This window comes from Miniopterus natalensis, chromosome 3 (genome assembly GCF_054644295.1).
Source record: "Miniopterus natalensis isolate mMinNat1 chromosome 3, mMinNat1.hap1, whole genome shotgun sequence".
NCBI classification, from domain to species: domain Eukaryota; kingdom Metazoa; phylum Chordata; class Mammalia; order Chiroptera; family Miniopteridae; genus Miniopterus; species Miniopterus natalensis.
Window position 1 is genome coordinate 64,140,612 of NC_142083.1, and position 24,980 is coordinate 64,165,591.

At 39.4% G+C, this 24,980-nt stretch overlaps 1 pseudogene; it reads right to left on the reverse strand.

Annotated features, from left to right (window-relative positions):
* Nucleotides 1-16,435: 16,435 nt before the first annotated feature.
* On the reverse strand, nt 16,436-16,969 carry LOC107546488 (ADP-ribosylation factor 1 pseudogene; annotated as a pseudogene).
* Between the last annotated feature and the right edge of the window lie 8,011 nt (nt 16,970-24,980).

Sequence of the window (24,980 nt, forward strand, 5' to 3'; positions counted from 1 at the left end):
TCTTTACCTGGCCCATCGTCCTTGCTCTGCTCTTTCCTGTCTAACTGCCTACCATAAATGTTGGCTGAAAATAGTGTTGCACCCATATGCAAAGGCTGAGCTTATGTATTCTAAAAACTAAAGGATTTTTAATAAAATGTGATATCCTGTTAATGTTAAAATGTACACCTTCATTTCTGTTATCAGTTCAACTCTAATTTGAAGTAACAGGCTTTGATGTGATGTTACAGATTTAAGAAAGTAACAGAAAACTCCAGTTTTTTCCACATCTTCCAGGCTGGTGACAGACTGTAAGATCAAGTTGTTATTGTGACCTTTGCTTGGGTAAAACAGGCAAGTCTCAAAAACGGTGCTATTTAAGCAAGTCTTTAGGCATTGTCCTTGAGGGAGGGACTTGCTTTTAGTTTGTTTTAGGAATTACTGTTCTCTGATGGCTTTCTGTGATTAGCACTTGTTGGACACTTAAAGTATTTTTTATTGGGAAGAGTTCATTGGGTCTCCTACATTTGTGTCTTCAAATGTATCTCTGAATGGCCACCTGAGAAAGCACTTAGCAGACACACTTGCTAATGGATTTTCTCTTATCCTAGGTTTGCTTCTAATGCAACAATAATCACGCATATTTCCAAAGTGCTTTTTATTCCCAAATACAGCAGAGCTCTTTACAAACTAAACATAATTCTAAAATCACTTGCCCCATCTCAACTCTGCAGCCCTCTGCAGAGTAGAACAGGGGCAGTGGCAAGGAAAGGGGGGGACCCTGAGAGGGCTCCCGGATGAGGTGGGGCTGGGAGGGCCGGGAATGAACCCTTCTGCCCTGGCCACAGTTCAGGCTTTCCTCGTACTCTCTTTTGTGCCACACTCACGGAGATACTTTTGCAATCAAGCCAAGATACAGTTTTCATTACAGAGAAGTGTTAAAATTGACATGAAGAAAGATCAGTGGAATTAGTTGCTTCGCTAAAGATACATAAATATAGCTTCATTATTTTCCTCTTCCTTTCCTGATTTTCAAAACCGTAAATTAATTTTGCTTCTTTTTAAATTTTTGTAAAAATGGAATCACATACTATTCCCTATTTTGTGTCAGCTCCTTTTGCTTAAAATTATGCTTGAGATTTACCCAGGTTTTGGATAGAGATAGTTCATTCACTGACACTTGTTAATAGTGTTAAATTGTATGAGTACTTATTTCACACACACGCACCCTCTCCGTTCACCTAAGGGTGTATGTAAGCTATAATGGCATTTAACTTAATTTTCATGTTAACCAAAAGATGGTAAAGTTAACTCTATGCCAGGTTTTAAAATGGATGTCATTATTGCAGAATCTCTGCGAACTTGATGCTTCATAATCAGGTTGAGCAGGGTGTTCTATCGGGAAGATCTTTCTTTCCATGTTTGATTTTATGAGGTAGAAGAAAAGATAGAGAGGAGTTAGGCTGCCAACAGGTAAAAATCCAATTGTGCTTATTTCTTATGTGCAACTATTTCACATAAGTTCTCTCTCATTTTTCCTATTCACTTACCTGTATATGCAAAGCAGGTGAGATGTCTAATAAATGTGAAAAATAGCAATAACACACAACTAGCAGAATAGTGTGCCAAGCAACTATTTGCCTTGGGAACAGAGCAGCAAGCAGGATACTAATTTATCACTGACATGCTTCAAAAAACATTGAAAATACTAACTAAATGGTACATCATTTGACTGAGAAATGTCAGCAAAAACAACAACAAAATCAACTAAGTGTATCTTGAGTAGCCGAGGTATATTTTTAGTTTAGGAACATATCTTTTTACATTCAATGAGACTTTCTTTGATGTAGTTTAAAGAAGATTTATTTTATTTTCCACAATGCTAAATGCTGCTATTTGTCAATTTTGCTTCGATAGTTGTCATCTGAATGTTCTTTGAATTCAGACCTTGCTCATTCAGTCAGGAAAATGGGTGTGCTGAACTTTACACAGGCTAATAAAATGAAAGGATAAACCAAGTATATAGGTATTTTTAAACAAAATTTCTAATGTAATTAAACACATTAAAAATATATAAATCGTAGGTGTATAAATCAATAGGTTATCACTATGAACACATCTGTGTAACTACAGATGAAGTCAAGAAGTGGAATATTAGGCCCTGGCTGGGTAGCTCAGTTGGTTAGTTTCATCCCGATACACCAGGGTTATAGATACAATCCCTGGTCAAGGCACAGTGGAGAAACAACCAAAAAATGCTTAAGTGGGCGGAACAATAAGTCTTTCTCTCTCTCATCAATAAAAAAAATTTTTAAATAAATATATATATATATTTTTAAAAAAAGGATTAGAATGTTACTAACACCCCAAAAGCCTTTCTTACACCTCTCTCTCCCATGTTATTCCCTTTTCTGTTCCTCTCCTGGTTACTAACAACATGGATTAATTTTGCCTGTTTTTAAAATTTTATAAAAATGGAGTCATGTACAATGTGTTATTTTGAATCAGGTTTCAGGTTTTGGATAGACTTGTAATTTTGTTAAACGGGTAAATGGCATTCTATTGTATGAATATACCACAGTTTATTTACCTCTTCTAACTGTTGGTAGTTTTTGTTTTTGTTTCTAGTTTTTGCTATTACAAATATTGTTACTACAAACATTTCTTGCATCTATCTTTTGATATACGCGTAGCTGAATTTCTCTTGGTTATGTAACTTGGAGTAGAATTGTTGTACTTAGAGAGCTTTTTTCATTTGTTTTTTCAACCAAATTTAACTTTAATAGATACTGCTAAGTAGTTTTCCATATTAATCATACCAATTCCCACTTCACCAGTAGTGCATGCGGCTTCCCATTGTTCTTCATGCTGACAGACACATGGCATAAGAGACTTTTTAATTCTAGTCATTTTGGTTGAGGCATGTTTCTCATTATAGTTGTCTTTACATTTCCCAATTACTAATGAGGTTGCATCTTTTCAAATATTTATGGGTCATATGGATATTGAGGATGCTAAGTTTTCACTTAGTTATCTTCTGGTTATTGGAGTCAATTTTATTGCATGCACTGCTCACCTCTGCACTATGCTTTTGTCCACGCACACATGGACTCACGGGACATTTGCTAATTCTTACTCTCCTATGGTCATCTTATAGGTGTGTGATTAAAAGATAGCACAAGACAGTGTTGCTAATCTTAGTAAGTGGCTAAGTTTCCAGACTGAACCAGATCCAGTTTCTCAGTAGTTAGCAGCCAAAAGACAATTCTGAGATGATTTTATGTGAAGGATGGAACTTTATTGTGAGCTGACAAGCAAGGACCTGGGGTGGGTGATGGTGGGGTGGGGAGGTAACTTCTTCAAATGACAAACCCAACAAATGATCAGATTTGTGAGGGAACCCCTATTCAGGGAAACCCTAAATAAACATCAAGGTGAGCTTTGTCATTATGTGTATAGGTGGGGGACATTCCTGCACATGTGCAGTTAGAAAACATGCCTATATGTACATCACATGTTCAAAAATGGTGGCAAAATCTCTGTCCCTGGGTGGAGATTTTTGTATGATAGTGAGAGTATAATGAGAATAGTTCATGAGGAGGTCAATAGAAGGTCCTCCAGGTCTCTTTGGCTGGCCTTGGCCTCGGAATTTTGAGCCAGATCAGCTCCCTGGTCCTGCAAATCATCCTTGGCTTGTCCCTAAAAAAAGAATAGCTCTGGAAATCCTCAGAATTTTCAAGGTCAGGGATGGCATAAGGATTGAAGAAAGTTTAATTAAGTCTCAGGTCTTCTGTTAAAATCTTAGCAAATTTCAGGATATGGTTACACAAACCTTGTAACATCTAGGATGATCTAAGTGGGTTTATAGGTTGATCCAATCAAATTACGAATTATAAATAAAAATTCGTCTAGGCTACCTGCAAGTCTGCATATATATAGATTTGGTTTCAGCTACACCACAGTCCACATTCTCAAATTACTACTTGCCTAGTTAGTCCCTCTGCTTGTGACAAGTGCTATAAAGAAAAATAAATTTGCTGTTTAAGAAGATAAAGGCAGAGGAGGGGACTTTTAGATGGGTTCTCTAGGAAAGACCTCTTTGAGGAGGTATTATTTGAACAACTGGTTTGAATGTAGTGAGGGAATTAGCCAAGTGAGAATGGATTCATTTAGATTATATTCTGAACATGTGATGGGATTTATGTTTTTAAAAGATGACTCTGGAACAGAACTTAGTAGATGAAAATGAAAGAGCAAGGACACTGCTCAGGAAGAATGACAGGTGAGTGAAGATGGTGGCTCCACGTGGGTGGTAGTTGTGCAGGTGGTGAAAAGGAGCCAGGTTCTAGATCCCGAAGATAGACCCCAAGTGCTTACTGAAGGATGGGATGTAGGGTCTGAAGGAAAGGGAGAGCCAAGGATGACTTTTATGTTTTCAGCTTCAGCAAGTGGGTGACTGGGGCTCTGATTTATTGACAGGGGGAAAACTGGGGGAAAAGAAGTTCTGAAGTAGGAGGACTGATTAAAGAGCTTTCTTTTGAAAACGTAAAGTTTTAGATATCTGCTAGACATCAACGTGGAAACATTGAGTAGGCAGTTATATGTATGAGTCTAGAGCGCAGACAAAAGGTCAGGGCTAAGATGTAAATCATTTAAAACTTAATTGAAGTCATGGAACTTGATAAAAAGACTTATGGATGAATAAATATGGAAAAGAGGAGAGGAGAGGAGACTAAGGATTGAACCCTGGGACACTCCAGTATTTAGATGTTGGAAGGAGGAGGTGGAAACATCAGGAAAGGAAACTAAACTTAGTGGCCCATCAAATGGGAAGTGAAGGGAAGAAAATATTTGTAAAAGAAGGGAGCAAGCAACTGTGTCAAATGTTGATGAAAGGTTGAGTAAAATGAGACTGAAAATTGAACATGGCGTTTGGAGAGATGGAGATCCTCGGTGGCATCCAGGAGAGTGGTTTCAGTGGATCAGTGAGGATCAAGTTTGTATTGGAATGGGTAGGAACAGTGAGGGAATAGCTGGAAGGGTTCATGGGGTCTGTGCGCTTTTTTTAATGGAAGAAATAACAAAATGTTTGGGTGCAGATGGAAATGTTACAGTTAGAGAAGAAGATGATAATTCCAGGAAAGATGATGAAAGAAAACAAAATAAAGATTTTAAACAGAGTTAAGAAAGCTTACTACAATGGACGCTAGCCAAAAGGAAATGAAACATAAAACTTTTACTATTGGAAATTAAGAAAATACATTCCCCCCCCCCCCAAAAACATTATTTCCCAAAGCATAAATCATAGACCTTGTGTTTCCTTAGTGGCCATGTTTTTACATGCATACAGACAAAACACTTAGACATTTGTGATCACGAGATTCTAAACCCTGGTCTAAACATTTACTCACGTTGTTCCTGGCTTATTTTCTCAATAGCTATCCATAAAACTGAAGATTTTCCTAAGCAGCAGGTCATGATCAGGAACATTCCATCAAACAAACCAGCGAAAGAAAGCAGTTCCAACTAGCATTTCAGCAGCGCCTCAGCTTCTGTACAAGGCAGTTGTGTCGCGGGCCACCTCAGCCGTTTGAAGAGCTGTGGAAGTTTGCTAATGTCCTTTCCCAGGTGCTTTGTCAGAGACATGCTGGAAGGAAGCCCTGCAGTGCGTGTGCAACCTCCTCTTGCTCTTTCTCTTTACTAAATCTGCAGTCCTTTATGTTTGTGCACAGAATAGTGAGAGATGTGCTTTCTGAGATTCTCCATCCACATATTTCATACATTTTCTGGGCTTGGTTGACAAGATAGGAAAGGAACAATGTGAGCAGTGGGGCTATATCTTGTTCTAGAAATAAAGACAATTAACAGGTTTAGTTCTGTACAAAAACGAAGGGGAGAAAGTCTACAAAACCAAATGGCTTTTCCCAGCAGTGAGTACAGCATATAGGATTAGATGTTCTTTTCAAATATCAAACAACGAACATCAGCTATGTAGATGCGCTTTTGGATTTTTCTCTTTTAAGAAAATAGTTTTGCTGAATGTTTATATTTCTTGCAGTTTTCCATTTATGACTCATCTTATTCCTTATGTGCTTGGTGTAATGAATATAGGTCTCAGATTTTACATTTTTAAACATTCGTTTGTATTGTGTGGTGCCTTCTAGGTTTCAAAGCTTTTCCATCCTTGGTTTCATTTGAACTTTGCTGTGACATAGGCACAGGGACTGCTGCTTTACAAACTAGGAAACTGAGGCTTAGGGAGAGTCAGTGACTTGCCCAGAAGCTAAACTAAGTCCGGAACCCAAGTGTTCTGACTCCCAACCTTGTGGGCCTCCCATTGTGCTACAGCCTCTCTAGGCACGTTTGCTTCCAGTTTAAGCTTATCCCAGTTTCTGAAATTCAGACTTGATGTTTCCATTTGAGACCACTAGGTTGGCTTTGGTAGGATGATATTTCTTTATACACTTTGAAGAATTAAAATGTTCTTTATTTCATTATCTATATTCTTTTCAATCATGTGTTTAAAAATGTGTATCAGTAATGGATGTTAACTAGACTTATTGTGGTGATCATTTCACAATACATACAAATATTTTCATTGTGTTGTACCCCTGAAATTAATACAATGTTGTCACTTACATCTCCATAAAAATGTATTGTACATTTAACATAAACCAGGCATTGTTCTAGCTTCTGGATACAACATGGAAAAAAAGATGGGATCGTGGCTGTCTCGGAATCTGCGATCCAGTTGCAGAGCTTTTCAGTGTAGGGTGAGCTACCAGATGTCATCGTCGTTGGGTCAGTTGGAGGGAGAGTGTTGGTGCGCCGCCTTATTGGAGAAAGTCATTTGTACTATGTGCTTGAGGTCGTTGCGGTGACTTTGTCAGTGCTTCAGAGGTGAAGCCCTTTCATCAATTTTCTAGAATGGTAACAATTGCAATAATTGGATCATGACACCATCAGTCTTCTTTGTAATTGATTTGGGTTGTTCACTGGTAAAAGCCGTGAATGTTAGGGCTCTTGTAAAGCCTGAGGCCCACTGTTGTGAAGTGCTTTAAAGAAACCACGTGAAAACCATTTCTACTTACAAATTTAGCCAAGTTAAGATATGCTTATAAAATACCATCTAACATTATGTAATATTACTGTCAGGTTTGTGGAAAGAGGCATTATCATCATCTCTGTTTTAGAATTGAGGAACTGAGCCTCAGGGAGAGAGGTTCCATAATTCATCGAGACAATGTCAGAGCTAGAATTTGAAGCTAGGAGGTCTAATTTTTTAGCTTTTGCTCTAACCACTATGCTCTAATCCTCAGAGTAAAAGGCCTGTGTCCTTGTGTTTTTACAGTTGAATTATCACTCCATAGCCCTGGCATTTCAGGAAGTATTCCAAAAGATAGGGTGCAATCCATTGGAAAGCTCAGCAAAATGAAAACAACTCCACATTTTGAAATTCGAGTCTATTTCGTAAATACCTGTGATTGATACATCTGAAAATTGAAAACAACTCCATTTGAAAGTTTCCATAATTACACATACATGTGGCCTCAAGCCTTCCTTTAATTTTGTGATCCACCTGTTAGCATTAGCTAAATTTAAAATCTGTTTTTTTTTGTTGTCTCTTTCTCCAACTTGCTGGGAAAGGGTAAAATTCTGAGTTTGTCTTTCTAGGCTTTTACTTTGGAGGCTAAATTAAAATCTTACAAAAATCTCTCTAAGCCTTCTCTATATCCCTTCAAGCAATTCGCTGATGAAAACAATGACTATCACGCTTTTTATGTGGAAAAATGAACAAGTTTGGCTTTGGTGAATTGTATAAAGCGCTTGGTCTGCGGAACCTCATTCATGGTTTTGGCTTTTACTGTCTTCTGAACAGGGGCTAATCGGCTTTCAGTGGTACATTTTCTAGTAAATTCCTGCAAAAGGACACTTTTTAAATAGAAAGTCAGCCATGTTTAAAAATGCTTCATAAATCATGGAGAAAAAAGCTTGTTGTATTTGCAGGTCTTGAGTAAAAGTTCAGTATGGTTTCTATTTGTTACGACCTTATTCAAGGTAAACTGAGCCAAAAACAAGTACAAATTTGAAGGATTTAAATAATACAATTAATCAACTTTGTTATATTTCACTATTCAAAATCAGTAAAGAGGAAATACATATTTTTTCAATATGCTTATAAAGTATGCACAAAACTCAATTAAATACGTGGCCTGCAAAAAGCTTTAACGTTTTTTTCCCAAACTAGAACACTTCTGGGACACGTTCTGACTACAAAACCAAAATATTATATTTCAATGGTAAAACAGAATAATAAAAACCCACTTAGAATTTGGGGGAAAATTTTTTTCTAAATGACTCTCCAATCAAGAGGAAATAACAGAAATTACAAATGCTTTAGCAATTAACACAAAGGAGACCTCTTCCTTGAGAAGTCTCCATCCTGTGAACAGAGCTGCACTGAGCCAAATTCATAACTTCCAACTTTTAAATTATTTTAATACAAATAAATCAAGCACTTAGGAAGCCAGAAAAAGAGTAGCAAAATAAATCACAGGTGAAAGCAAGAGAGTAAAAAATTAAAAAATATAAGGCAGAAAGTGCTAGATTTTATAAAACCTACCCCCAAAATGTACAAAAGCAATGGCCTTAACCAAAAAAAACAAAATTTTCTTTAAAACCAAGGGTGCTTAATGAGTAGGCTTACCAGATAAAATTCTCTACACTCAGTTAAATTTGATTTTCAGATAAACAACAAACATTTTTCTAGTGAATGAGACATACTTATACTAGAAGTACAACCCAGTACTTATACAAAAATTATTCATTGTTTATCTGAAATTCAACTTTAACTGCCTGTCCTACATTGTGATTTACTAAATCTGGCGGTGCTATAAATGGAAGGGAATAATTATTTAAGTTTGAGAATCTAGATGAATTAGATGGTTTTGTAAGGAAATTGCAATTACGAAAATTGCATCAAGAGGACAAAAACAAAAACTGAACAAGGAATTAAGTACCAAAGAAATGAAAAGAGTTTTAAATATCTATCATCAAAATGGCTCTAGGAGTCTACTTTCATCCTTGGAAGAGTAACAATGACCCAATTTAAGCTACTGCAGTAAAACTGGACAAAATATAAAGGACGACTATTTTTAGACATTGGCCAACAGGCAGCGCACCGCCATCCCTGAGAGAAGGGCACAGATGAGGTAAGCCCTGAGATCCCCCTGGCCGAACACTTGGAGGCGATTTTCAGACATGGGCACGAGCAGAAGAAGCCCAAAAGCCCGCTGAGATGTGGAGCTGGAGACTGGAGTTTGGGCAGGGGAAACAACCAGAAGTTTCAACGCAGAGTTCCAGAAGTGAAGGACCTACAGAGAAGCAAGTTCCAAAACCACTGTGGGCTTCCCTTAAGGCCTCCTGAGCAGACGTGAAGTGAAACTCAACAAAGAGGGGCCAAGAATGACTGGGAGGTATAGGACCAGCTATGATGGGAGACCTTTGCGGTCAACAACAACAAGGGCAGGAGCCAAACTAGAATTAGTCTTACTTATGAAGATAGGCACAGAATCGTAAATGGTACATTTTAAATTATATAAGGGGATATCTCATGTTCAAGTAAGATTTATTCTAGGAGTTCAAAGATGCTTTAAATTAGTTTAACAAATAGAATGTTATCAAACGGGATTTATTCAAGGACAGCACAACATTAGCAAATCTATCCACTTAGCATCTATTCTTGGTGGAAGTTCAAAAACAAATAGGAAGAGATGGAAAATGTCTAAATATGAAAAACAGTGTTAGACATAAGCAACAATCATCACATTAAATGCTAAATGTATTCTCATTAAATTTGGGCAGCCAAATATAGATGTTATTGGTATTATTTACTTTTTTTGAAGATTCTAGTTAACGCAGTAAGATAATAAATAAATGACATCTGTGATGGAAAAGGCATGATTATTATTGTTTGCAGAGAACATGACCATATGCCTAGAAAATGAAATAGATCTAAATGAAATAGCACCAACTAATAATAGAGTTCACAAAGGTGTCTGGAAGCAAGGTGAATATGTAGAGATAGTTTAGTTAATCAGCAATAAATAGTTAACAGCTTTTAAAATCTCATTAATGGTAGCAACAAACACTGTGAAAAGTCTCAGACTAAATGTAACAAGAAATGTAAGTTTTCATGAGGTCAGCAATGGCATTTTCCCCAGAGAGATATAGGGCTGAAAAATGTAAAAGTAAAGATATCTTTCTCAAGATTGTTTATCAATTGTCTGAAATTCCCACCATAAACCTAATGTGGTTTTGGTGGGAAGTCAGTGGGAGGGGACTTACCAAGTTTTTATTTATTTATGTTTTAAAGATTATCTGAAAGTTTATATATGTAAGATTACTTAAAACTTTTTTGAAATTTTTTGAAAGCAATTTTATTGTGGAAAGACTTACCTCAATAGATATTAAGAAATTCCATTAAAACATTGGACAAATAAATCAATAAAACAGTAAAGAGAGTTTTTAAAAAGATTGCATTTGAAATCTATGGAGCAGAAATGTATTTTATAATATAAGATATTAGGACAATTGGATTTCTCTTTGAAATAACAAGTTAAATATATACCTTGTATCAAATATAAATTTCATCGAATGAAAGACCTAAACATAAAATTAGAACAATTAAAATACTAAAGGCAGTACTTTATTATCTTCAGGCCTTTAAGTATATGACACAGAACTCAGAAATCATCAAGTAAAAGATTAATGTACATTACTATATAAAAATTTAAAACCTTGCTATGGTAAAAAAACACCACCACCAAAACAGCAAATAATGTAAAAGAAAAAATGACAGGTCAAGAAATAACCTGTGAGATATCTATATATCTATCTCCATATATAGTAATATATATATATATAGTATCATATCAATGATAAGTAAAGAGTTTTTACAAATCAACGAAGACAATGACCAATAGGAAACTACATAAAATCTATAAACCAGTGACTTGGAAGAGTAAATACAGATGACCAACAAACAAGTGAGAATATTCTAAACCTTGCTAATAATGTTGAATTTTGAATTAAAATGAGATGATTTTCATGTTTCATCTATTATTTATAATCATTTAATCACTGATAGTACCCAGAATTGGTGAAGTTATGGAAAAATAAGAATTTTCATGTACATTTCTGCTCAAAATGATTACATTTTGGAAGTTAATTTGATAGTACTCAGCACATTTTAAAATATTTCTACTTTTTGATAGAAAAATACTGCTTCTAGGATTTATCATATTGAACCTTCTCTGCTAACAGGCTCGATTAGTACAAAGTCCACCTGGATGCTTCAGTCACCTGCTTCTTCTCTGCCTCGATCCTCTTGTACATAATTTCTCAGAACAAAACCCTCTGCCTTCTATCTCTAAAGATGATTTTCTAACATAAAATAAAGTCACTGGACTGTGACATCTTCATTACTGTGCAGGTGGTTCTCTATTCATCTAAAATCCTGCTTGGAACAGATTACTGTGATAGTTGAGGGTGATATGCTCCCTCAGCACCTCCAGTTATTATTAACCCCGCAGTGTAATATATTTAATCACTATATTTCATATATTTTTAAACACAAACTTTTTTCTCCATTTAGCAACCCTGAATCTTGACATATCTTAAACCAATGGCATATTGCAATTTAATTGGCATTGTCTGTTCTTTCTTAGTAGGACATAAGGTAATAGTACATCTTATAATCAGTGGTATTTTAGTTCCCCCCAAAAATTCAGTTGTTATACATAATTTAATGAAACTATCAATCCAGTGTTATTTTATTTTGGTAATGAGATAAGTTACATGGAACTACACGAGATCTTGCTATCATGGTTAAATAATAATAATAATAATTATTATTATTATTAGCTTCTCCTTAATCTGTTATCTCATCGGTGTTTTAGGAGATTTTTCTTAATTTGAAGGCTGTAGAGTAAGTATTTGCAAATTGATAGTCTGCTTAGTGCTCTTTATGACCCTGAAATGAAACCAAGTTCTGGTTTTCAGATACCATTTTATTTAGCTTTATTTTATTTAGACTGTGGTTTCATTTTCTGTCTTTCTCCTACCCTTCCAACTGTTGTTCCCTTACTTTGGAAAGATCTATAGGAACTATGATTCAGATAAAGTATTTCTGAGGGAGTGTTTCTTAGGGTGATTAAATCCAGGTTATGCCACTGAATAACATATAGATTGGGCAGGTTATTGCAATTTCTCGGCCTCAGTGTCCTCATTCCTAAAAGACTTGTTTGCTTCAGTCTTTCTTGGGAAAAAATGCTAAGGTAATGCACATGGACTTCCTTTCTAAACTCTTAAACTATGAAATTTCTGGGTATTATTTAATAGCCTCAGAAGTCACCTTCAACAATAGCTAGTTTTAACTAATTTGCTGAGCAATGATGCAAGGCACCCCCACATATCAAGTTAATCTAGGGTGAGTTCTTTCATTTCTGTAATAGCTCATTATTGTATCTTCTCATCCCTGATGGTACCTGCTCTAACGCTCACACGGCCTTAAGAAAAATAGAGTGCAGCAGGGATAGAGCATGAGCCTGTAAGAAAGAAAGGGGAAAATTCACCTCTCATAAACGAGGTGGCCCTGTCTTCAACAGACCAGTTACTTCCCATGCATATAGTATTCCTTCTATGCATTTTTCTCAAGTGAACATTCTTTTTCTGTAATCTTATAATCAATCTGTAACCACAGGATCAAGTCCAAATTGCTAACCAATGCAGAGCTCTGTTCTATGAACAATGGAGCTGTATAATCTGGAAATGACTCGGAGTCAATCCCCTTGCCCTAACAGGTCTGAGCATCTAAGACAAATTGCAATTTACTCTACTCTTAAAGACCTCCTGAGGTGATTTTCCAACCTCTCTCAGGAACTTATCCGAATATTTAGCCAATGCTGCTGTCAGTAACCAGTGGTTTTTGTTTCATGTTTTAAGTCTTTATTTTGATTTTATTGCTGTGTATGGTGTAAGGAGGTCATGTAGTTTCATTTTTTTGCACGGATCTGTTCAGTATTTCAAACACCATGCACACAATAGACTACCTTTACCCCATTACATATTCTTGCCTCATTTGCCAAATGTTAATTGACTATAAAGACATGGGTTTATTCCTGGTCTCCCTATTCTGTTCCATTGATCTATGTGTCTGTTTTTATGCCAGCACCAGGCTGTTTGGCCGCAATGGCCTTGTAGTATAGTTTGATATCAGGTAGCATGATTCCTTCAATTTTATTCTTTCTCAAGGTCACTACTGTTATTCTGGGCATTTTGTGGTTTCGTATACATTTTTGGAATATTTATTTTAGTTTGCTATGTCCCATAGATTTTGGGTTGTTGTGTTCTCACTTTCATGTGTTTCAAGGCCTTATGTAGATAGTGTCCTCTGGGGTTCAGTGGTGTACCTTGATCATCTGAGCTGACTGCTCCAGGAACATACCTTGTGTGGGTCATGTGGGCCCTCTTGTTGTAACCGAGTCTTGTTTGCTTTTGGCCTGTTCATGGGTGGAATCAACCCTCGGGCTGGCTAACTGTGAGGCTCAACCTTGACCATGGCCTGTGAGTTGTTGTACATGCGTTGACCACACAAAGTGGAATTCATCTCAGAGGATTTGGTGCCTGCCAAGGTCTCGCTTGGGATGTGTTGCTTGTGAAACTTATTAGATCCTGCGCTGATGTTGTCTGAAGCTGGCCACTGGATATGTTGGTTCTAGGCCTCTTGGAAGGGACTCTGGTGCAGGCCAGCGTAAGATGCTGCCTGTGACTGGTCCTCGGCAACCTGTTTGGAGCCAGTTTGCCGCTGCCTCCGCGGGGCCTTCATGCTTGTGGGAAGGACCAAGCTGTACACCAAGGCCGGCTTTTCCAGCACCGGTCCCCATAGGCAGGTCAATAAATGTCCCAAGGCATTTCAAGTTTGTCTCCGCCTATCTCTTTCTGCCGGCAGCCTGTTAGGCCAGTCACAGAAAGAGCTTCTGGCTGTACTTCTCAGCAGGGCATAAGCTCCACAGGGTCGGGCAACAGGGAGTCCATAGTATGGGGATATTGCTTTCCCCAGGCTGATGCCACACAGAGTGGTGCTCCATCCAAGAAAGATGGTGCATCTACAATATGGGAGAATGACTCAGCACAGGGATCCTAACAGCTGTCCCTTCAGCTCCTCCTCAGAGCCACAAACCCCAGACTCTCCTCATGCAACTCTTATTTACTCTGCTCTCCTTCTGCCAGAACCCAAGGGTGAGTGGCTGTGAACAAATTCTTGTGTGTTGTCCCTTTAAGAAGGTGCCTGTGTCTTTAGTGGACTCCTGTCTCTGCCTGGTGGTCAGAACCCCTGCTGATTTTCACAGCCAGGTGTTATGTGGGCACCTCTTCCTGGCTCTGCAGTTCTGAGCTCAGAACCAGGCTTGGGGTTGAGACCCCCACATTTCTCAGGGGGACCACCCCATGGCTGAGATATTCCACTGGAACCTCGGCTGCTGCTGGTGGGAGTGGGGTCAGCCTTTTCACATCTCTGCTCTCCCTACTAGTCTTGATTTGTTGTCTTCTGTAAATCTTTGGTTATAAGACTTCTCTTCAGCTAGTCTTCAGTTGGCTATTCAGAATGATTGTTTTATAATTTAGTTGTGATTTCAGTTTGGTCCTGGGAGGAGGCGAGTGCAGCTTCCACGTATTCTGTCGCCGTCTTGGATCTCCAATAAATATACTTTTGATTAAATGAACAAAAGATAAATAAAATGTACACTACCCAAAAAAGTATGTTAAAAAATATCTGCCACTGGCTCTCTTTGTAGTGTCTATTCCTATGTCCATGCTCTATCGCATTTGGTGTTTAGCTTTCTAAAGTACTTTCTATATCCCAAGATGACCATGTTCTTTACTATTTCATGTTTTACACACAGCAAAATGTCTTGGAATGCCTATTCCCGTCATCTTGACTTTTACCTTTATTTCAATGTTCAGCTCAAATATCATCTCTTCTGGAAAGAATTCCCTCAGCCTTCTAAGCAGTTGGTCACACTGTACTCTGAAAACTTCTGTTACCATACCTGATTATTTAGGATGATACTGCTTTTTAATTGTTTGGATGGCTTCCCTCACTCCTCATTAGAGTGTGAGGATTGAAGGTGGGGCATGAGTCTTCCTCATGTACTTACTCTGTACAGTAACTGACATGTATCAGGGGATCAATAAATGAGTTGAAAAAAGTGAGGAAGTAATGTCAAAGTACTCTCCTATTATTACTATTTTTAATAGTTAAGAGCTTTTATTCTAATAGGTGTAATTACAGTGCTTGTTTGTCTAAATGAAAACTGAAAACAAGTATACAAAACAGGTGATTACTAACCATGTACTGAAAGCAGTAAGAGTTGCCACGACACCAGATAAACCAGTTCTGAAGTTTTCCCCAGGGTAAAGTTAAACAGCTCCAGCTTCTTCAGTGTTTATCAAAATACAAAAGAAAAATGTAGAGGTTGTTTTTGATGTCAAATCTGACCCTTGCAGGCTGAGGGAATGAAAGCACATGTGGATGGGGCTCTGAGGAGCTAGGCTCTAAGATGACCAGCCATAGGATGGTACTCCTGCTGGTGAGACCCAGACAACCTGGAGCAAGTTGGTGTGCATGGGGACCATGGGAGTCTCCCACTCTGTGCAGAGTGGTCCCCTCCAAAGCACCTAAGATGACCCAAGGGAAGATGGGTCCCTCCAACGGGTCCATGAGTGATGACCACAACCCAAAGCCCATCCCCTGGGCAGTGGTTTAAGCACATGTACAAGCACAAACACTATGGGATGTGGCTGACCCAGCAAGATAGGGCCAATCAGGGACCATAAGTGACCATGCAGAATGTATTGTGGCTGGTTCTGCCCACCACATGCTCCAGATGGGAGACAGACCACAGGTAGACTGGACTCAAGTCATTACTGTAGAACCTACACTAGGCACTCCCTTATCTGTGTTCAAGTGTCTCCTTATTTTTGTAATTTTTTAAAAAAATGCACCAAGTTTGGGTTAAAAACCAACCACCAAAACCAAATCCTTTATATCTCAACAGATCTAAAGCCTAGAGGAGCACTGGGCTGTTCTGACAGCGACTCCTAGAGGCCCCGGGTGCCTAAAATCCCTTCTCAGTATAAAGAGTGGGTTGATTCTCTTCTTACAATAATAATAATAATAATAAAAAGCTAAGTAATATTGCATAGGAGTACCAGAAACTGCCTCTTTGGAAAACAGAAACTACATTAAATAAAAACCCAGCTGCAGGCTGGTTGTGCACACATTCAGCATGATGAAGCACACCGGGACTGACCATGGAGACAGCTTCAGGCACTCCTGCCGCAGGGGCACATCTGCCACACGAGAGGAAAATGAGGGTGAAAAAAGGAGTGCGGCTCACGTCTGGTTCTGGAGCTGATTGGACAGCCAGTCTAGTCCCTCACAGAGCACTTGCCCACTGGTGGCCCAGGTGGCCCGAATGTGCCAGTTCCTGGGGAGCAGAGTGCAGGCCCATCTTGTCCGTGATTCTGGCTATGTTCGTGACCTTGGGACGTCCTGCTTGTTTGCTAACATGGGCAGGACAGCATCCCTGAGCTCGCCCTCCGCCAGCATCAGCATGAGCTCCTCATGGGCCTTGTTCTCGCTCTCTCGGTTGCTGCTGTCAACCGCAAAGATGAGACCCTGAGTGTTCTGGAAGTAGTGGCGCCACAGAGGCCAGAGCTTGGCCTGGCCGCCCATGTCCCACACGGTGAGGCTGATGTTCTTACACTCCACGGTCTCCACGTTGAAACCTGTGGTGGGCATGGTGGTCACGATCTCACCCAGCTTCAGTTTGAGCAGGGTGGTGCTTCCCCGCAGGCCCACCACGAGAATGCACGTTTCCGTTTTGCCCCAACGGCCCTTGAAGAGTGTGGTGAAGATATTCCCCATGCTCTAGACCCAGAGAGACACTGGCCAGAGAAGCCCTCCCGGCCGTGGTGCTGCTGCTGCTCTTGCTCCTCTCCTGCTATTCAGGGAACCGAAAGGCTTTCTTTGCCATGAATTAGGAGGAATGTGAATATAAAAACATAAAGACCTGCCAAAAGCATCCACAGGCTAAGTATCTATAAAGGTACCCCGATTCAATTTACCATTATCAAAGCATTGTTGAAGGACAATTGTAAGTATGTATATCTCTCCGAGAGACATCACGGTAGGTCCCCATTTGCCATCCCTAATGTGAAAGAAAGTTGCTAAGCCAGAAAGTCAAGCATTGATGTTGTATTATCAAAGAGTGATTTTTCCATTAGCTTTTCAGTACCCATCAGCAGGACATTTTGCAAAAGCATATGGATATTGGCAACCAGTAATGTATCCGATGCACGCCATTAGAGATGCTCAGGCGGCCTACCCGTACCATTAGAGATCCCGATGGCCAGAGATGAAAGCTCTGCTTATACAAAATGTGCTGACATTTTGTGATAGGAATAACTTGTACGACATCGTGAGGCTTTTCTGATTTTATTAACATCTAAAAAATATAACTTCCCAGTAAGCATGTTGTAGGGAAGACAAAGTGAATCCGAACTGGTTAGGAACCTGAGATTGTATAATCTTTTTTTTTGCAATGTAGGGAAACTTCCTTAAACTGCCCTTTATAAATACCTGCAATTTTATTTTCCTCATCATAATCTCTTCTTCATAATATACTGGTTGCTACTATGTCTAGATGGTTTTTAAAGCTCTTTGTATCCTACTTGCTCCCAAAAAGGATATCTTTTTGATGTTGTTTAGTTGGAGTTCATGGGAGCAAAGGGAAAACAAAGGGCTTATGTAATTTGCACACTGGGGAATCTATTGTCTCCCCACCCATTACTGTGGCTATTGATGACATATAGTAGACAGCTGTAGGATGCTCCTCCCTGGGCCCATATATCAGCATTTAGGAAACCTGTTGAGATTCAAATTAGCTATTAAGGGAAGAGATGAGATATAGGTCTTTTTAATAATGGAGACTGTAGAGTCTCTTGTATGTAAACCTTTAAAATAAATGGGCAAGAGTTCTTTCTTTCTCTTCTAAAATTGGCTTTTTAAGGGTTAAAAACGGTTTCCAGTTCTCTGTGATAACCATTTTTATTTTTAGGAATGTTGTTTCTTTCCTTATTTTCCCTTGTGAACAGTGTTATTCTGTCCAATTCTCTAATGATGTTATTAGTGAAGTTCAATTACCGATTTCATGTGTCAATCATGACAATAGCTTTCAAATTTATATTGGGAGAGATTAAGAGTTTTTGATTTGCCCTGTTGTATGACTTTGAGAAAAGTGTTCAAACTCTTTAAACTTTATATTCCTAATCTGTAATAAAAGACATAGCAATTTTAGTTACTTCATTGCTTAGTAGTACCTACTCCATAAGGTTATTATAGCATTTAATGAGATAACAGGACAAATAAAGAATATCTGTCATATAACATCTATACCTATCTATCTATGTCTATATCTATATCTATATCATCTATATCCATGTATCCATATATCTCCATACACCTGACCTTTAACATTATTTTTACATTCTGGGGTTAGAAGGCAGGTTGTAAGTCAGAGGGTATAGGATAGGACCTGACTCCATTTCTCTCAGCTTGGCTATCCTGGAAGAAAACTGTATATGTGTATATCATCTCTCCAGGTGATTCTTACATGCAAACATGTTTGAGAACCATTTGTCTAGAACATTTTCTTACCTTAAAATAAGGCTGGTTTTAACATGTAAGGATTCCCATCCTACTTTTACAACTTTCAGAGAAGTTGAGTTTGGAATATTTCCCAGTAATTTATTTCAAATTCTTCTCATTGTCATTAAATTTTTTCTTAAACTGCCTTTTAAAATCATTTATGCTACAGGTAAACATGAAGCCCTTTATTATAGCATGTGTGAAGATGAGGCTATTTGGCATGAGATTCTACTATATGTGGATATTTGTGTAAGTCTTTGTACTGCATTCTTAACTGTATGGTTTCAGTTTGAGTCACAGAAGATACCTTATCATGTATATTTATCTGCATCAAAGTAAAATGAATCTATAAGTATCTTATTGAAATTTACAGGGAGAAAAATCCTGAAAAAGTTTCTAGTGGGAGACTGCAAATGGAAATTAATGGCAATTTACTCAATGTTGTTAAATTAGATTCATAAAACATTATAGATATTCTTGGGCTTAATATGTTGCCTTGATTGATTGGTGTGGGAACATATTTATGAAGTTTCTCACAGATTCAGTCATGAAGAGTTTCTCAGTTCTTCTAGTGTGTTAATTAGGACTCTTGATTGTAACTGACAGAAACCTAAATTAAACTAAAATTTAAAAAGGGGTGGTGGTGAGTATTTTGTGGTTCTTACAGCAGTCCAGGAATGACTCTGTTGACCTGAATCTGGCATAGCGAGATTATGGGGTTCATATCATGTCCTTGGGACTCAATAACTCTCATGTATCACTTAGCCTGACTCTCCTCTCAGTTGGTTTCATTCTCAAGCATGTCCTTGACTTTATTTCTCTCAGCTTAACCATCAAAGCAGAAAAGCACTTCTTTTTCCCGATAGTTCCAGTAAAACTCTCAGGGATACATCTCATTGAATGTGGTGTAGATCACTTATCCATTCCTAACCTAACCACCACAGCTAAGGAATGAAAATCAGTGATTTACTAGGCCTAAATAATATGCCAGTCCCTCTAGGAATGGGTTTGAGCACATCCCCTCCTCTTGCAGAAACTGGAGACAGGTGATTCCCTCAAAGAATGCTGAGGGGCTATTATCAGAAGAGGAAACATGCTCAGCAGTCAAAGGTCAACAAATGTCCACTGTCTGTTGTAGGGTCCTGAGTCCCTTAACAAGGAAATCTTCCACCTTCGAGATTTTTACCACTGAGCCTTAGGGAGAGATGACTAAGCTGGGCCCTGTTCTTTGGGAGAAACCTAGTAATTTCAGAAAGTATTAAATATGATTTTCCCCCAGCCTCTTTCCCAACCAATTTATACAATTATTGTCTACTTGCTGGCCAGTGTGATGGGAAAAAGAGTTGAATTCATCAAAAGCCTTTTGCATTATGCTGAAATACCATATTTAATTATATTTTAATTATTTTTCATTTGAGAGGAATAAATTAAACATATATAAGCCCCTAGAGAGCAGGTCGCAGGAGAGAGATTTGTTTTCTGAGAGCCTCTCTGTGCCAGTAAGTTTATATTTAATAGTATTTAATAATATTCCATACCTTGCATGCCAAGTCTCCTATTATTGCAAAAGTAAACATCCTATTTAGGTGTTAAGCATGCTCTCACCAGGCAGTGGTCTCTCTCTTTGCTTTCTCCACTCTCCCCAGGAGTCCAACCTTCAGGACTCAATGAAGCTCTGAGTTTCCTATTTATAGCATTCTGGACTTTCTGGAGTCACTCTAATTTTACACATTCATATCACCTCAATAGAGGATATTTGTAATGTGCAATTAAAAGGTTGTTTTACTGTTAATGCTTTGACAATCTTGTGTAAGTTAATTAACAAATACAAAAATAATTAGACCACTATTCCTAGCTTGTGCTTCACAGAAATGTGGTCTCGGATGCCAAGGAACCCACCTTGGTCAGAAATAATTCCCAGTAAAAAAGAAAACCTTATTGATTGTCCTTCATGTGCATAGTACTTGTGCTTGGAACCCTGATAAAATGCACAGAAGACAGCCTTTACTTACAAGGATGTTAAAATTTACGGAGGGATGGACAATTCATAAGAGAAAAACCAGAGACATTTTGAGGAGTAAACATATAATGTCCCTGGAGTGTAGGTTGGTATAATCTCTTTGCAGGACAATTTATCACTATCTATTAAAATTTTAAATACTAAACCTATAAAAATTTAAGAGACCACCCAAAAATATAAAAAAATGAAAACAATAACCTCCAAGTACAGAAGGCATTTCTAGGTATGACAGAAACCCCTTAATATCAGAGACTGATAATTAGACTATACAAAAATCAATTTTTCTGTATGACAAGAAAATAGACAAATAGCAAATTGTAACTTATAATTCACAAAAAGAGCTGCTTTCCTTAGTATATAAAAATCTCCTACAAATCAATAAGAATGAGAACACTAAATCAACAGAAAAAATAAAGAACATAAATACTCAGATCACAGAAAAACCATTTATAAATGGTTTTTAAACATATTAAAAAATACATATTCATAAGAAGAGATACTCAGATTAATGCCATAATGGAATACCACTTATTTTCTCATTCAACAAAGATCAAAAACTTTCTTAACACATTCCATGCTTTCTAGTAAGGAGAGAGTTTGGGGAAACAGTCACTCCTATAGATTTCTATTGGGAATGTAAATTGCTACAACCTCTGTACAGGGCAATTTGGTGATAGTTATATTTGAGAATACAGCTATCCTTTCACCCAATAGTTTTATTTCTGGAAATGTATCTCCTTTGGAAATATTTGTCTTTTTGCCAAATGATGTATATAGAAGATTATTTATTGCAGCATTGTTTGAACAAGCAAAGAAACCTGAAAACATCCTACAAATCCTTCAAAAGGGGACTAGCTAAATTAAATTATGGCACATCCCTCCATATTATACAACTCAACTGTAGGAAAGAATGAGCTGATACTCAGCCATATAGCTGAGATCTATGGTTAAGTAAGGAAAAGCATAGATAAAAGAAGCTGGTAACAGAAGTTGGTCCTGCAGTGGGAATTGAATGGCTTTTAAACAGTGATATTCAGGAAGCTTACTTTTTCCTAAGTACACTTTTATATTTTTTATTGTTGTATCATGTGAATATACTCAATCTTCAAAATTAATATACTTTAAAAAACACAATAAAATGCACGAATTTATGAAGCAATTCTACCACTAGAAATTAATCTAACAGCATAGTTTATAATAGAAAAATGCAGTCCATCAGTAGCAGCTGTGAAAAAGAATCCCATGAGCGGTGGTATGGAATGCTCTACAAGATATAGTGTTCAATTAAAAAAAAAAAAGCAAAAGCAAGTTGCAGAAAAATATATCCTATTGCCCTTTATGAAAAAAAATATATACATAAGCTCATTGTATAGGCATGGGACATCTGGGTGTGTGAAAAGACACACAGGAATTTAACACTGAGAGACTCTGGGCAGGAGGCCTGGGGGCACTTGCTTTGCAATCTCTTTATATACCAATGAATTTTAAATTCTGATGTCCAGATAATAATTAGTCAAACATAAAGACAAGGCCAAACATGTAGCTTGTTGGTTTGTGAACAGCTGAGCTGACCTTCTGGATGAGGAGAACCATGCTGAGTTAAAATTAGTGTTCAAGGAAGAGCCAAGCTCATCACGTGCAGAGCCGAAGTCCTGGAGGTCCATTTGGGCTCTCTTTAATTCCAAAATGACCGAACAGAAAAGGCGATCTCAGAAGACAGATGATTTCACATTTTGGGCAATAGTCGGCTTAGTTTTAAAAGATACTCAGCTATAACAATTTCCTTTTCATAGGAAATGTTGCATTTTTAAATCCATCCATGGAATTTGGCAGACAAAATGGGGAGAATGTTGACTTTTTCACGTTGCCCATTATGCAAAACTCTGAAATATTCAGAACGCAAGAGACACATGCAACAAGCACAGTGACCTTAAAAAATTTTCAGGCAGATGTATCGGAACCGTTTCACATTGCCGATGTCCTTGGCCAGCAGGCGAGCATACAGCTGGCTAAATGCCACCTTCATGGCAGCCGGGCTCCGATGAGCATTAGCTTTCGGTTTAAAGAGAAGCCAGGGAGCGTGGTGGCGGAAAGGGAGGCATGTGATGCAGGGGCAGGTGCCATGCGAGGAGGGCCTGGAAGACACGCTGGTGGCGTTTGCAGCAGGAGCTCTCGCCGCGGGGAGAAGCGCTCGCAGAGGAGGCTCCTGGCTCCGGGCGTGGAAGCAGAGTCCAGGGAACCCTTAGTGACACACTGGAGGTCATTTTATCCTTTAGGGAAAGTTCCCACCTGTCAGTGCTTGCTCTGGCTGCCTTTTCTGTAGGAGAACTGTCCCTTTCGGAGTTCCCAAGCTGGGACACGTTTGCTCGTCACCATTTCCTCGGGTTATCTGCTGTTTTTGATCAGAAGTCTGTCTGGTTGTGTCTGTCTCGTCCTTAACTGGAGGCGCTCTCCGGCTCCGCTCACCTGCCTGCCTCGTGCTGTAAGCCCGGGTCTAACCACAGACTCCCTGGCTTCCTACTGGTCGGGATGGTTATCTTGACCGCCTTCCATTCTCCCTTCTCAGTCCCCCGGGGAGCCGCCATCTCCTCCCTGCTCAGTCTGTGCAGTTCAGATGGTGAGGATGGTGGCACCCTGGATCCAGGGCCAGAAGGTGGGGTCAGCACCAGTGGGCACCCCAAATTCTGTTGGCCACCGTGGTTGGCTTTTGGTGCACGCCTGACCCACTTGCTCAGAGCAGAATGAGTCCTGGGATCGCAGAGAGAGCTCCTGGGCCCCGCTCCTTCCCAGTGAATGTGAACTGGGAGGACGTGAGGTGGGGCACTGGTGCAGCCATGCCTGGCGCCTGAAGGTGAAGGGCACGCAGCCAACAGCAGGGCCCAGAGCCGCGGAGAAACTGAGTCTGCGGACACGGTGTGATGCCTGAACCTGGCCAGACCCACAGCTGCATCTGCCCTGGACATTTTAGCTACAAGAGCCCCCAAAACCCAGTTTGTTTGTTTTTTATCCCGATTTCCTTAGGTGGGGCTGGGTTTTCAGGCATCTGCACAAGAGAGAGGTCTGACTAAAATACCTCCTATGACAATGATGACAGCAGCACACAGGGACAGGTCTTTACACTTTCCAGACGCTGGCATCTGCACCAGCTAGTTTGTTCTTCCAATAACCCTGCGCCATCGTCAGGACAATTTATATTGCTTTCCACTTTTACTTGGGAGAACTGAGACTCACGGAGGTTAAATGACTTGCCCGGGGTCACAGCTGGTGAGAAACAGAGCCTGTTCTGGAGCTCGGGGCGCTGGGTCTCACGCTCGCTGCCGGGCCTCCTGCGGCAGGCAGTGCATGACTCTGGGTGCTTCACTGGCCTGCTCTCTCCGGCATCTCTCACCCCACCTCTGAAAACTCAGCTAGGAGAGTGTCTGGGGGTGGTGAGCAGAAAAAAGAGCATTTTGCTGATTTACTGGAAAATAACCCGTCCTCACCCCTGAGGAGAGCTAGGGGGTGACAGTTTGGTTAACTGTTAGAAATAAGTCATTACACTTGGGGCAGGAGGGCACCCAGGGCCCAAGCCAAGACAAGGGAAGTGGAGGGGGAGTTCCTTCCTTGGCCACAGAGTGGCTTTGGGGGGAGGAGACCGGGAAAAGCATTTCCAGTTTTGTGCAGCACATTTGCTGTGAGCACCTTAGCAGCCTGGACCCAGTGCCCTGCTGGTACTACTGGATTCCTGTCTTCCATGCCCTGGCCCTCTCCTCCCCTCTCTCATTTAATGCTAGCCATAGCTCCAGGAAGCTGGCATGACCATGCCCAGGGTGCAGAGAGAGAACTGACAGCTGGAGGTTAGTAACATGCCCAGTGTCACACACCACTAAGTGCTCAAGGGAAAATGGAAATTCAGTTCCTTCAGACCCTTAAGGCCCAGGCCCCACTTACCTCATTTTTTCCCACTGCCACTTGTGCTTGAGAAAGGGATATCAACATGCTTGTCGCTTAGAAAACAATAAAATACGAAGTATTTCTATTTTATTTTACATCATAGGATGGAAGCCATTTTGTGCATTTCAGAAAGATAAAATTCCTGGATGGGGACTGAAAGCTTCTCTGCACATTCATCACTGTCTTTGAGGCACAGGGTTCAAGACTCCAGACACCAACCTCTTTAAAAGATCTGGGGTAGGGAATGAAGAAGAAGCAGTGCCACTTAGCATGTTC